The sequence below is a fragment of the Vicugna pacos genome, chromosome 11 (assembly GCF_048564905.1).
Source record: "Vicugna pacos chromosome 11, VicPac4, whole genome shotgun sequence".
NCBI classification, from domain to species: domain Eukaryota; kingdom Metazoa; phylum Chordata; class Mammalia; order Artiodactyla; family Camelidae; genus Vicugna; species Vicugna pacos.
Window position 1 is genome coordinate 98,400,892 of NC_132997.1, and position 14,876 is coordinate 98,415,767.

Below are 14,876 nucleotides of genomic sequence, written 5' to 3' on the forward strand. Positions count from 1 at the left end.
GCGCAGTTTGAGCCAATAGAAGGAGACTGAGCTCAGCTCAGAAGGGAAGCTTTAATCTTGGACGCAGGACCTGAGAGGCAGGAGCCTGCGCACTAGGGCACCTGCTCCGGGTAGGCTGTGGGCGGGGCTGCCCCACAGGGCTCCCGCGGGGAGGGGGCGGGGCTCTCGCGAGCATTTGCAGGCGCGATCGGGTGCGGTGGGCGGGGCTTCTGCCGCGCTGCGCTGAGGCGTCTACGCAGCCGTTTCGTGGCGGGAGAGCTGGCCTGAGGGCTGCGTGTCAGGCCTCTGCGGGGGCGCCCGTGAGGGAGGGAGACCAGACTAAGCCCGAAGGAAAAGAAAAAACAAAAAAAAAGGTTAGACTTTGCTTTATTACCCAGGTTCTGTTTTTATTTCCCGGGAATTGTTAATGCATTTTGCCGGAGACAAAAATCACAGCGTTAGAGAGAGAAACAACAGATTCAGCAAAACGTGTACAGTTTAAATAACTCTGGCTCATATGACTAAAAGCAACTCATATAAAGATACTTATTGAAAGCGAAAAAGCATAGCTTAGATAATTTAAGATTATTTGGTTTAAGCTCTTCCCTTATGGCAAAAAATTGGGAAATCAGACGGAGCAGGGAAAAAAAAGTGTTAAATTTCTGTTTTACTTGGGAAGAGATACTGGATAATATCTCAGTGTTAATGGAAACCAGAGGAAAATATGTGACTTCTTAAAAAGAAATGCGAAAAGAACCGCATGTGGAATAAAACCAAGATTCACACTTTACAAATTACTAAAGAAAAAAACTATGAAAAGTATCTTGTTAGAAAAAGATGAATAAAAAGAAGCAAGAAGGAAATATTTAAAAAATAAAGCAAAGCAGAAATAAGTCCAGAGATAAATATGAATAGGCCAAACTACCCAAATGGCAGACCTTCAGACTTAATTCAGAAACAGAATCAAATTAAAATCTGCTGACAAGAGACACATCTAAAATTAAAAAAATATGGAAACATATGCTATCACTTATATGTGGAATCTAAAATATGATACAAGTGAACTTGTTTACAAAACAAAAACAGATTTACAGATGTAGAAAACAAACTTACGGTTACAAAGGGGGTGGGGAGGGATAAATTAGGAGTTTGGGATTAGCAGAGACAAGCTACTACATATAAAATAGATGAACAACAAGATCCTGCTATGTAACACAGGGAACTATATTCATGTCCTGAAATAAACTGTACTGAAAAAGAGTATATATGTATAAGTGAATCACTTTTCTGTACACTGGAAACTAACACACTGTGAATCAATTATATTTCAATAATTTTTTTAAATGGGACGATTGAAAAATAAAAAATTAGACTTTAAATAGTTTCAGGTGAGTTATTTTTATATTGATAAAAGGTAAATTTACCGTAAAGCTGTAACAAATGACAAATACTTATGTGTAAAATACAATATTTAGTATATATAAAGTAAATGAAAATACAAGAAGAAATTGACAAAAACAATTAATTTACTGAGTGACTTTAATAAGCAATCATCAGTATTGGACAAGTTGACAAAAATAAAGAGATAAAGAATTAGACAAATATAATAAATGGAGCTTATTCAATATTTGATAAGTTGTAATGAAACTTGTACCATACAAAGAAAGATGATATGGCCCATGATATATTTGTATAAGCTGGTCACTAAAAAAGCTTAATCACAAAGAAAAGTGTAATGAATTCTCTTAAAGAACAAACTGTACTGATCACAAAATATATACAAATTTTAATTTAAAAAAGAAACACAAACTACAATATGCTTAAAAAATTAAAATGATACTCTCCCAGTGACTATCAGATAAAAGAGGAGCTAAGTCTATAATTCTAGAATATTTAAAAAACAAGAACACATAAAAATTTAGGGGATGGAGCCTGAAGTTAATTCAAGGACAAATGCATTGAATGTGTTTGTTATGAAACAAGAATAAACAACAGCAAAAAACTGATAAGCATTTAATTTAGGATTTTTTTAAAATCCAGGATATTAAGTTCAAAAAATGTTGAAAAAAGAAAATAAATATAGATTTTATCAAGTAGAACATAGAAAAACAGTTAAGTTGAGAAATAAACAGATACACATTAAAGTACATTAGCTACTGGCAAATCTGATTTAGGAAAAAAGGAAAATATATATATTTATTATATAACATGTAATTAATAATAGTGAATATGATTGAGGAAACAAACGTAAGATACTCTGAAGGACTCAATGGTAATTAATAGATAATAGATATAAGGAAATACTATAAATTGTTCAGTTTTCCACTCAATGAGTGAAAGATTTTTCTGAGGAAAATAGAAATCTTCAAGTTGGAATGAAAAAGAACACTTCTACAGGCTAATAACCTTGGAGAGAAATTTCAAAAGTTGTTTGTGGTTTAATTATTATAGCATTGTAGTATTTTTAAATGAATCTCTGTCATTTCCTCTTTGTTATTATTCAGTATTTGGTCATTCTTTTAGAATAATTTTAGAATTCTTTAGAGTGTGAGGCTGAGGGAGTGCAGAACACATTATTCCTCTCTTAAATGCAAGATTGCAAAGTAGTGGGAGGAGATGTTTCCAGGTGTATTTTGCAGAGAGAGGCTGAGGCTTAAGTCTAAAACCTGAAAAGGCTAAGAAACTTCCAGACCTATCTCACTGAAGGTAAAGCTTAAAAAGTGGATCGGGCTGGAACCTGCAAGATGCAGACTGGACTCATTGAATCAAAGAACAAAAAGTCCTAAATAATATATAGCAAGTTGAAAACAACAGTTTTATATCCCATATAGGTCTATTCCAGGAATGCAATAATGTTTTAAAATTCAGAAATCTATTAATAAAATATATCACATCAGTAGATTAAAAGAGGAAAAATTTCAACAAATTCCCTGAGGACATTTGATAAAATTCAACATCAATTTCTAATAAAAACTTAATAAGCCAGGAATAGGAAAATGATTCCTTGACATGAAAAGACACTATGAAATCAGCAGCTAGATAACATTTAATGAGGACCTTCTCTAGGTCCCTCAGAGTCTGGAGCAGGATGCTGCAGCCCCACCATTATGAACATTGTTCTCCAAGTTCTAATGCAGGTAATAAAATGGGAAGCAGATAAAGGAAGATCAACTATTAGAAAGGAACAGACCTAAATCTGCATGTGGTATGATTATATATCTAGAAATTCTAAGAATATTTTAAGGAGAGTAGTCAACAGAGATTCTTTTGTTGGTAGCAGGCACAAATCTGTAACTTTCCTGGATTCCATTAATGATTAGCTGGAAAGTAAAAAGATAAGAGATTTCCAGTCCCCAAGACCATGTAATGTTCTAAATCCTAGGAATAAACCTGGTGAGATGTGCAAGCGGTCCATGTGAAGAAAAGGACAAGAGGTTTGGAGAGGTGTCAAAGACATCTTCAGTAAATACAGACTAGCCCTTGGTTCTGGACAGTGCAAAGAGGCCAAATTCCCCCAATTTAGCTTATACTTTTAGAGTAATTCCTATCAAAATTGAAATTTAAGGTTGATTAATTCATTCTAGAAGAATAGTCAAAATATTGAAGACTAGAGAGCAATTAAGTGGTGCGCTCTACAGCTTTGATGGTTCCATGGTGGGGTGTGGGTGCGGGGCCAGACAGGCAGATGGGAGCCCACTGGTGCAGCACATGGTAAGTGTGGCAGTTCAAGTATGTGGGGGAACGTTTGGATTATTCAGTGAATGATGTTGAGAGAGCAGCTTAAGTACTTGGAAAAGAATCCCTTCTTCGCCCTTAGATGAAAATTCATTTCAGTGGGTAACAGAGGTCAAGTACAAGAGAATTGGATGGACCTGAAGCACGAGGGCGGCACACATGTCTGGTTTCCAGGTACGGGAGGAAGAACAAGGGAAAAAACGTATGGGAAACACCAAATTACACACTAACCAGTCTTTACACACACGGGAACATACTGTAGCATATTGTTAAATAAAGGATTATCACCTCTAATACATAAAGAACTCTTATAATTCAGTAAAAGTCTTGGGAAAAACGCCTAAAAACTTGAAAAGGCATTCATTAAATAACAACTCCAAATGCTCACTAAACATTTGAAGAAATGTTTGTCACATTAGGAATGAAGAAAATGCAGTTTTAAGTAAAAGATATATTTGTGGCTGATCAAATTAGTGAAGATTTTTGAAAGACGTAATGCTCAGTGTTGGCATGGTTATGGAAAAACAGCAATTACTACGTATTGTACATGATATTTCCTGGAGGAAAAAAATGGCAGTAAAATAAAACTTAAGCATTATTCACACTTTGTGGTCTAGTACCTGGATTGACTTCCAGGTATTTGTCCCATGTAAACAATTAAAGAATCACAGAGAGCTGTGTGTACAAAGAACACTCTGGGTGGGGCTGTCTATAATAGTGCAAAGCAGGAAACCGCGTAAATATCCGATGAGGGGAAACAGGTTATATAAATTGCAGTCCATTAAAAGCAATGGAATACTAAGTAGTCATTAAAAACCATGTTCTCAGAAACGAAGCATGTGCAATAACATTCACAATATATTAAATGATAAAAGTAGGTTGCAAAATGTTATATGCTTTATAATTCCAATGTTGTAAAAACACACATACGCCTAAATAAATGATGGAAGGAAATACAGTGGTTATCTTCAATTCCTGGGAGTGTAAACTTTTTTTATTCTCTTCTTTATCCTTTTCTGGAGTTCTCAAAATTTATGCAATGCCACTGTGTTACTTAGACACAAATCATAATAATAATTATAATAAAAGAGTTTTAAAAGCTCCATAAGGGAAACAGCACTGGTCTTGTTGTCTGATGCACATCGAACAGTCTTCCTCTGCCCAGTGAAGCCCAGGGATTAGAGAGGACGGCTTTAGGCACAGTCTCTCTGTCTCTGTCTGTCTGTCTGTCTAATACCAGACACTTACTTCCCTCTGAAAAGGTGATGGTTTCCAGTTTCTCTGATTTCAGTTAACATTTCCTTATTTAATGTGTGACTTGATCTTTTGGAATTGGATGCATTTTCCTTCTCAGGCTTCTAGCATCCTGGCTTAATTTCCTGAGAGAGCTGTTTTCGAGTCCCAGGCATCTCACTTCGATCCTTGAAGTCAATGTGAATGAGGAAGGAGCTGGATGTGGAATTTCTGCTACTCCTCCCGTGCTCTGCTCAGTCCTAAAGGGGCCTGCGTTGGCTCCTAATTTAGTCTGATTGTTCTGGGCATGAATGAACTTGGCTGCCTTTTTATCAACAGAAACCTCAAGTTAGGATTGCCAGATTTAGAAAATAAAAACACAGAATGCCTAGCTAAATTTGATCTTAGATGAATTAGTAAACTTTTAGTTTAAGTATATCCTGAACATTGCATGGGATATATTTCTACTAAAGACTATTCATTGTTTATCTGAAATTCAAATTTAACTGGGCAACCTGTATTGTATCTGGCAACCCTACCCCAATGCTTTCAGTGGACCAAGTGCCCACATGGCCTCCTGCCTTACCTTGGCCTTAGTTACTTTGTCTGCACTGGGGTCTTCATACTCCATCCCCAAATGGATGGCCAGCCAGGACCATGGCATCTGAGCGCTGTCATCCCCTGCTGGATCTATTTGGGCGCTGCTGATGGGTAGCCATAAACTGGCTGTCAGAAAATTAAAGTTTGGCCATTCCTCTCTGTAATCTAAAATTTAACAGCCACTCATAAGCAGAGAGAATAATTAAGAAGTTGATGAAAAAGAGGTGAAGTTGTGGTTGTTTTGTGACTAGAATGCCGGCCCCTGGAACAGGAGGCTGTTCTTCCTCTGTGAATGGCGTTCACTCTGCCTCCTTCTCGAAGGGCCTTCAAATACTCCCCCTTATGCACACACCCTGGAGGGGGAAAGACAGAGTCTGTGCCAACAGAGTCAACAGGATCACCTTCCTCAGGTTTGTAGACCTTAGCGGCTCCCCCTTTCTTCTGCAGAGTGGAAATGATAAAAGAAGGGCAGACTAAAGTGGCTAAGAATAAGGGACTGTAAGTGCAGGAGGAACCTGAGGCAGCCAAATCCAGCTGGCTGAGTTTTGTTTTCCCCAGTTATTTGAAAAATGATTAGGGGATAGACATACTTGTTACAAGTTGCTTTAGGGTTGAATCTGGCACATTAAAAGCTTTGATTTGCAGTGGCTGCCTCTACTATCATTTGTGCTTCTAAATTTGGTTGGGGTTAGGGCCATCCTGAAACCCAATGCCCATCAACTGGCCTTGCCACCCTGGTGCTGACCCTGGGAAAGCCATGCAGCCAGGAGCCCCTCTGGAGACATTCCCTGTGTCCCTTCTATGAGAGCAGCAAAAGCATGCGGTCCAGCCTCTCTCCGGCATTAGTCATCCCTTCTCCGGGAAGAAGCCTGGCCCAGAGCTGGCCTGGGAGCAGACCATGTTTTATTACCTCTCTGGCTTCTGGTTGCCCGCCAGGAGCTGAACCAGAAGTGCCAAAATGCTGTAAGAAATCAGATCACGGAGAGCAACTGCTTGCGCGGCATTTCCAGCTGTTGGCTCCGCAGCAAAGCTCTTTGTAAATTTTGTAAGAAAACATGTTCTCAAGAGGTTTTCATTTCAAGTTGGCAGCATGAAGGAGTCAGGAGAGCTGGAGTCAGACTTTCCGAGGAATGTCTGAGCTTGGATCCCGCTCTGCACTCAGTGCGGGCTCCAGCTTCTGGGGCCTCAGATTTGGAACCGCTGTTGCTGGCTGATAATGGGTTGTATTTAACGTGCCAGAGGGGAGGAGTGGAAGCGTGTGGCTCCCGTAACACCTTCGCTGGCTTCAGAGGGTGCGCTGCACATGGCGGGGGGTGGTTTATGGGAGCCTGGTTAGGCGAGAGATTATGAGCATCGTTTAAACATGGATTTGTTCTTCTTCCTTCTGGAAAAGTAGCCTCTTTTCATTCAGAAGAAGGTAGCAGGAATCCTGTTTCATGTGTCCAGTTTAGGCCACCTCTGTGCTCTCAGACTGTTTTCCCCAAATTTTTGTCAGAATCTTTTTTTCTCCTGACCTTTCCGGCTCTGACGCTTGGCCTGGATGGCTGAGCATGCCTGTGTGGCGGGGCTGCTCCTCACTTAAGGCCCTATCTTTGTTCCTAGTGTTTGTCACGGACAATTTTTCATCCTTCCTGCCATTTATCTTTCTTATTTTTCTCGTTTCCCTGCGTTTTGCTGGTGGTAGATTGATATTGACACCATGCAGGAAAAGGCAGCAAATGGCAGAGAAAGCCCCTCGGCTGAATGAGAAATGGGACCGCTCCTTGTTCGGCCAACCGTTGCAATGCCCCGTTGGCCAGAATGGCAGTGGAAGCCTACATATGTTATTTTTATTATTGTGCTTATGTGAGAACTGCAAATTTTTAAAGTGATTGGATTTAGGAAGTACCAAACTTGCTTCATTTAATACTTTTGTCAAGAGAGTATCTTCATCCGTGAAAGCAAATATTTTCATGTGGATGGAGGCTTGTAGTGACACGGTCTTTCTGTGAGGCAGTGTCGTATACTAGATTATAAACTTCCTCCACATTAAAATAAAGCACTGTGGGAGGGACATTAACTCTTTTAGGTTACTTATGCATTTCCCAAAGTGCCCATCATAAATCCAGGAAATTGCATTGTCATTGTTACATTCAGGAATAATTTTGCTCCAATACATTTCCGCGGCACACATAATTCTATTTTAGGGAGCAAAGATGTTTAACTTATGTCAGAAGAGTCTACTGATTGGTTGTGTTTTGCACCAGTGTTATTTTAAATCAATGGCTGCTGCTGCAAAAATCAGATAATGTCTCAGAAGACTTGCATGGAAACATATTCTATGGTTGTTTATGTTTGAGGTGAAAGCTTTCAATTCGAATCATTGTTCCGAAATGGATGAATGCCATGTGTGATATCAGTTAATGTACATCAGGCAACTGGGGAGACTGATCCGAGTTGAAAATAAGGCTGCTGAAAGAGTTACTTCCATCTGAAGCTTAATTCCAGGTGCTAATGGGAAGCTGGAATTAAGGGGCAGGTATGGGTGCCCCGAGATGGGGAAGAATTACAGACGTGCATCCCCAAGCCTGTAAGACACAGACGGAGCAGTGCCGTCCAGGGGCTGAGCCGTGACGAGCACACGAGTGACCTGTGTCTGAGACAGGAGGGGCGTTTGGACAGTGTGTGAATGGACGGAGGTTTGTGAAACGCCCCAGACAGGCAGGTGGAGAGAAGGAGGTGTAATCACATATTCTTCCTTGGTGTTCAGGCTTCTCAAGAAATTGGAATTCTGAAGCATGTCTTCTGAGTTTACAGATCAAAAGCCCATGGATTCAACCTGGAAAGTTGCCCCAGAAAACGAGTTATCAGTGAAGAAACAAGCATATTTTGTCTAAAGGGATGACATCCTCTTTTTCCACAGCCAAAGGCAAACGTCTTCAGGAGATCTGTACAGCGTTAGCGAGACTCGGCCCCCTTGCCTTGGGCGTACAACATACTGGGCACAACAGCGACCCTCCCTGCTGCGCTGGGATGATTTAAGTTTTCTCCAAGAAATGAGAAGGAGTGTACTACTTTTATCGGAAACATTTCAACCACGAAGGGAGTAGATACCAAGTCCCAGAAAAGACACGACTTGAAGATTTTGTAAAGCCTGGGTGGAAATTGGTGGTCCAAATGAACATCTCCTTGTCCCCCTCAGCCTAGCGGGGGCGGGGGGCGGGGCACGGCACATCTCATCAGATGTGCGTCCGGGAAGCGAGTGGTGGAACGGGACACACCTCTCAACAGGCACGAAGCAGGAGCAATTAGGTGCGACCGAGTGACAGCAGGTAAGAGCCAGAGGAGGAGCAAGACGGGAGCACGCTCGAGAGGGGCGTGGGGCTTGACTCAGCTGCAGATGATGAGGGCGCATCCTGCCTCGAGAATCGCCACCATTTTTTATGAAAGGTAGACACTGTCAGCTTCACAAAGGCCACTGCAAGGGAATGAGCATCGGAAAATCTGAGCAGCGAACATGGAGGCTCCAATCAAGCTGTCAGGTCCTGTAGCTTTAGACAGCGTGAGGAGGGCAGCGGGCCGGGGCGGGTCAGGAGGCCGGCTGCCTTCTCCCTGGGCGCCTCCTCCTGGAAGCACACACCAGGCGCCGGGAGCAGGACACCCGCCATCCACGTCCCTCCCTTTCGCTCTGGGCCACAAGCCTCACCCTTTTTGTCTGTTTCTTCTATGAGCTGATTTTTATGAATAGAAAGTGATTTTCCTATTATTTTCTTTCCTTTTCTTTATAGTTTTAGCTCTTATGTGTAGGTCTTGGGTCTGTTTTGAATTAAATTTTGTATATAGTATAAAACTGGGTCCAATTTGATTCTTTTACATGTTGATATCTAGCTGTCCCAGCACCATTTGCTGAAAATACTATTCTTTCCCCATTTAATTGTCTTTGTATCCTTATCAAAAATCTATTAACAGTAAGTGTGTGGGTTTATTTATGGACTCTCAATTCAATTTTACTGATATATATGTGTCCCATTATGCCAGTACCATACTGTTTTGATTACTGTTGTTTTGTAGTAAGTTTTGAAATCAGGAAACATGAGTCCTCCAACTTTTATTCTTCAATTTCAAGATTATTTTAGCTATTCTGGCTCCTATATGAATTTTAGGATCAGATGATCAATGTCTGAAGAAAAACCCCAGCTAGAATTCTGATAGGAATTGCATTGAATCTGTATATCAGTTTGGGGCATATTGTCATCTTAACAATAGTTTATCAATCCATGAACATGGGATGTCTTTCATTTATTCAGAGCTCCTTTAATTTCTTTCAGTGACGTTTTATGGCTTCAGTGTACAAGTCTGGCAGTACTTTTCTTAAATTTATTCCTGTGTATTTTATTCTTTTATACTTTCAAAATTATCTTTTGATACTATTGCAAATGGAATTGTTTTCTTAATCTCATTTTTGACTTCTTTGTTGCTAGTGAATAAAAATCTGACTGACTTGAGTATTGGTGTTGTATGCTGTATCCTGGCTGAATTTTCCTATTAGATCTAATAGGTTTTTAAAAATTCCTTAGGATTTCCTATATATAAAATCATATCATCTACAAATAGAGATCATTTTACTTCTTCCTTCCCAGATGAGATGTCTTTTCTTTTGTCTTTTTCTTTGACTTTGTCTATTCTTCTACTCTCTATTCTATTTATTTCTGCTCTAATCTTTATTATTTCATTCTTTATGTTTGCTTTCAGTTTAGTTGGCTCTTCTTTTTCTTCTTTCTTAGGTTGGAAATTTAGGTAATTAATTTGAGAACTTTCTTCTTTTTTGAATATAGGCATTCACAGCTATAAATTTCCCTTCAAGGAATGCTTCAGCTGCACCTCAAAAGTTTTAGTATGGTATGTTTTCATTTTCATTGCTTCAAAGTATTGTTACATTTTCCTAGTCATTTATTCTTTGATGCATTGGTCATTTAGGAATGCATTGTTTAATTTTGATATATTTGTGAATTTCCCAAATTCTCTCCTGTTATTGTGAATTTCATTCCATTGTATAATTTTAATAATTGAAAATTTATTGAGATGTTTCTATATGGTCTAACATATGGTCTGTCCTGAAGAGTGTTATATATGCACCTAAGAAGAATATGTATTCTGCTCTTGTTGTGAGGAATGTTCTATAGACATCGCTTAGATCTCGTTGTTTCACACTGTTGTTTGAATTTTGTATTTACTTTCGTGTTCATTTCCTGTCTAGTTGTCTTATTCATTATGGAAAGTGGTATATCAAAGACTCCAACCTCATTGCTAATTTGTCTGTTTCTCTCTTTAAGTCTGTCAATTTTTGCTTCATGTACTTTTGGTCTCTTTTTAGGTGTGTATATGTTTATAATTATATATTCTTGATATATGGATACTTTAATCATTATAAAATGTTATTCTTTGTTTCTAGTAACAATTTTTGTCTTCAGGTACATTTGTATAATATTAGTGTAGACACTCCACCTCTCTTTTGTTTACTATTTTTATGGCATATCTTTTTCATCCTTTTACTTTCAGCTTATTTGTGTCTTTGAATCTAAATTATGTCCCTTATAAATGGCACATAGTTTGATCATGTTTTTTTTTAAATCCATTCTGCCAATATCTGCGTCTTAATTGAGGCTCTTAACCCATTTACATGTAATACAATTACTAATTAGGTATGATTTATGTCTGCCATTTTGATAGTTGTTTCATGTATGTCTTATGTCTTTACTGTTCTGGTATTCCTCCATTATTGACTTCTGTGTTAAATAGATATTTTGTAGTGTATCATTTTAATTCCTTTATTGTTTCTTTTTTTTAACTTTTTTTTATTGAGTGATAGTAATTTTACAATGTTGTGTCAAATTCCAGTGTAGAGCACAATTTTTCAGTTATACATGAACATACATATATTCATTGTCATATATTTTTTTTTTGCTGTGAGCTACCACAAGGTCTTGTATATATTTCCCTGTGCTATACAGTATAATCTCATTTATCTATTCTGCATTTTAAAATCCCAATCTGTCCCTTCCCACCCCCTACCCCCTTGGCAACCACAAGTTTGTATTCTGTCTATGAGTCTGTTTCTGTTTTGTATTTATGTTTTGTTTGTTTGTTTGTTTTTTTAGATTCCACATATGAGTGATCTCATATGGTACTTTTCTCTCTCTTTCTGGCTTACTATTGTTTCTTTTTTATTCTTATTATTTTGGGTATTTTTTTTAATTGAAGTCCTTTATTGTTTCTTTTACTGTATTTTCTGAGTTATTTTCTTAGTAGTTATCCTAGGGGTTAAAATTAACATTTTAATTTACAACAACCTAGTTTAGATTAATACCAACTAATTTCAATATTATATATCTGAAAGAGTAGCAAATATTTGTAGGAAGATACTTCTGGCAGGATGTTTACCAAAAGCTTATGCTTACAGACTGTGGCGTTTTTCATATAGAATTATTTTATTTGCACTTAAGCAGATGCATTAACAGAAAGTAGTTTGGTTATATGTCTCCATGTGTTAAATTATATGGGAAATTACTTGCTCATGCATTAATTCAGTTAACACTCACTGAGATTCTAATATGTTCCAGATATTCTTGATGCTGACTTAAATAACTGAATTGGATTGATTAAGCTAAAGTAAAGTTGGGGTTAGATGACATCTTCCTAAATGGCTTGAAAGAAAAAAAGATGATAATTTGATATAAACTTCTCAGAAGAACTGAATTAGTGTTGAACAGTCTCCTGTACTCTTTGTTTCTTCCTAGAACTAGAAAACTTATCATAATAAGATAGGTACACTAAATTAATTATTAAAAATAAAATTGAGTAGGAGGCCTTCTCTTGTGCCTTGGAACAATGGGCCAGTTTAACAAACCAAATACAACTTTAATTTATATCATCCATATGTAAATAAAATTTACATATATAAATGTCCTTTGAAATACAGAAGGAACCACACATGTCATATTCTCTTATCCCTTATTTGTGAGAGTCAGTAAGGATGCAGACTTGAGTCACATGCTCTGCCCACCTACCAGCTGTCAGATTCTGTGTATGCTATGTATCCTGTTGCCTCAGTTTTCTTATCTATAAATGGGAACTATAATGGTACCCTCCTCAACATTTGTAAAGTACTTAAGGTAAGTCAGGCATGTAGTACAATCAATATAAACAATACTAAATGAGCAGGCATGTTACTATTCATACTGTTTTATTACATGGGGCAGCTGATAATAGTAATGGATATTTATTGACAGATTGTCTTCTACTATCTCATTTAATTTTTTTTCTTGAGGTTGATACTATCACTCCCTTCCCACTTTCACAGGGAGTGCATTTGAAGTCCTGAGTAGTTTAAAGCTAATAAAATTTACTTATTTCATTGTACAGTTAAATGGGTTTTAACACATATACATTATATATATTTGTACCCCATAAATATTCATATATATGTACATATATACACACAACCAAGATATAGAGAATTTCCATTAACCTGAAAATGTGCTCATTTTCAGTTAATCCTCTCCCCAGATAGGCTCTAAATAATGTGGTCTAAACAGTGGTCTGAACAACCACTTCAATGTTTTTATTATGCTTTTTAGCATTTGAGTTTTGCATTTCCTGAAGTTTCATTTAAATGGAATCAGATAATATGTGTTATTCTGTCTGACTTCAGTCACTTAGCATTATGCCGTCTATGGAACACATCCTTATTTGTTTTAGTTTTTATTGCTCAGTAGTACTCCTCTGGGTGGATGTACCACAATTAGTTTATCATCTGTCTGTTGATAGATATTTGAATGTTACCAGTTTTCAGTGCTGATTTATGAATATAAATCAATTAACATTTGTCTGCAAGTTCTTTTGTTTGGGTACATTTTATTTCTCTTCAGTAAGTACTAAGGAGTAGGATTGCTTTAAATTTCCTCAGTGATTAATAGTGTTTTACATTTTTAATGGGTTTATTTGCTTTTGTATATCTTTCTTCTGATCAAATCTTCAATCTTTGGCCTAGCTTTTTTTTTTTTTAAATCAACCTATCTTTTTATTATACAGTTGAAAGAATTCTTTGTATATTCTGGCTGTAAGTCCTCTATTATATATGTGTTTTGAAAATCATTTATTCTTTCTCCTATTAATGGTTAGCCTTTTTGTTTTTCTATCAATGAACATAATTTTTAATTCTTATAACAATTTTATTGAGAAATAATATACATACCATAAATTTACCCTTTTAAATTGAAATATTCAGTAGTTTTGATACATTCACAGATGTATACAACCATCACCAGTCTGTTTTAGAACATTTTCTTCACTATGAAAGAACTCCATATAATTTAACTACGCACCCCATCCCCACAAGTTTCACTCCCAGCTCTAAGTAACCACTAATCTAGCCTCTATATAAATTTTCCTGTTCTGGACATTTCATATACATGGAACCATATAAGATGTGGTCTTCTGTCACTAACTTCTCTTACTTAGCATAGTGATTTCAAGGATCATCTCTATTACAACATGTATCAAAACATTATTGCTTTTTTTGCGGTTGAGTAATTTTCCATTGTATGGATAACCTTCATTTTGCTTATCTACTGTTCAATATATTTGGGACATTTGGGTTGTTTCCACCTCTTGGTTATGATAAATAATGCCACTGTAATTTTTTACATTTTCAAATTTACCATTTTACATTTCAGGTGTATGGTGGTTATGATTTCTCCATATGTTTGCCAGCGCTTAGCAGCTGACTTTTTAATTATAGTTATCCTATTGAGTGTGAAGTGGTATCTCATTATGGTTTTGATTTGCATTTGCCTGATGGCAAATGATGAACATCTTTTCATGCTGATGTGGTTATTAGTATATCTTCTTCGAAGAAATGTCTATATAAGTCATTCATCCATATTAAACTTGTTTTATTTGTCTTTTTATTATTGAGTTGTGTTTTTTATATATTCTAGATACAAGCTCTCTGCCAGATACGTGATTTGCCAATATTTTCTCCCATTCTATGGTTTGTCTTTTTACTTTCTTAAAGTGTTTTCTAAGATTTTTTTTAGTTTTAGCTGCTACATTTGAATTAGTCTTGATCCATTTTGAATTAATTTTTGTAGAATCCAATATTATTCCTTTGCATGTGGCAAAATCCAGTTGTCCCCACACCATTTATTGAAAAAACTATTCTTTCTCCGGTGAATGATCTTGGCAAAACTGTCAAAAATAAATTGACCATAAGTCTATTTTATTTCTATTTAATTGATCTTTGTGCCCATCATTATGCCAGTACCATTCTGTCTTTATTACTGTTGCTT

At 37.0% G+C, this 14,876-nt stretch overlaps 1 long non-coding RNA gene across 1 annotated transcript in view; it reads left to right on the plus strand.

The window, feature by feature from the left end:
* Positions 1–256: 256 nt before the first annotated feature.
* The window catches only part of LOC140699871 (uncharacterized), a 57,689-nt gene continuing 43,069 nt past the window's right edge, over positions 257–14,876 (plus strand). The window contains exon 1 of the long non-coding RNA XR_012078133.1: positions 257–353. This is a non-coding gene — a long non-coding RNA (uncharacterized lncRNA). The remainder of the gene's footprint in view (positions 354–14,876) is intronic.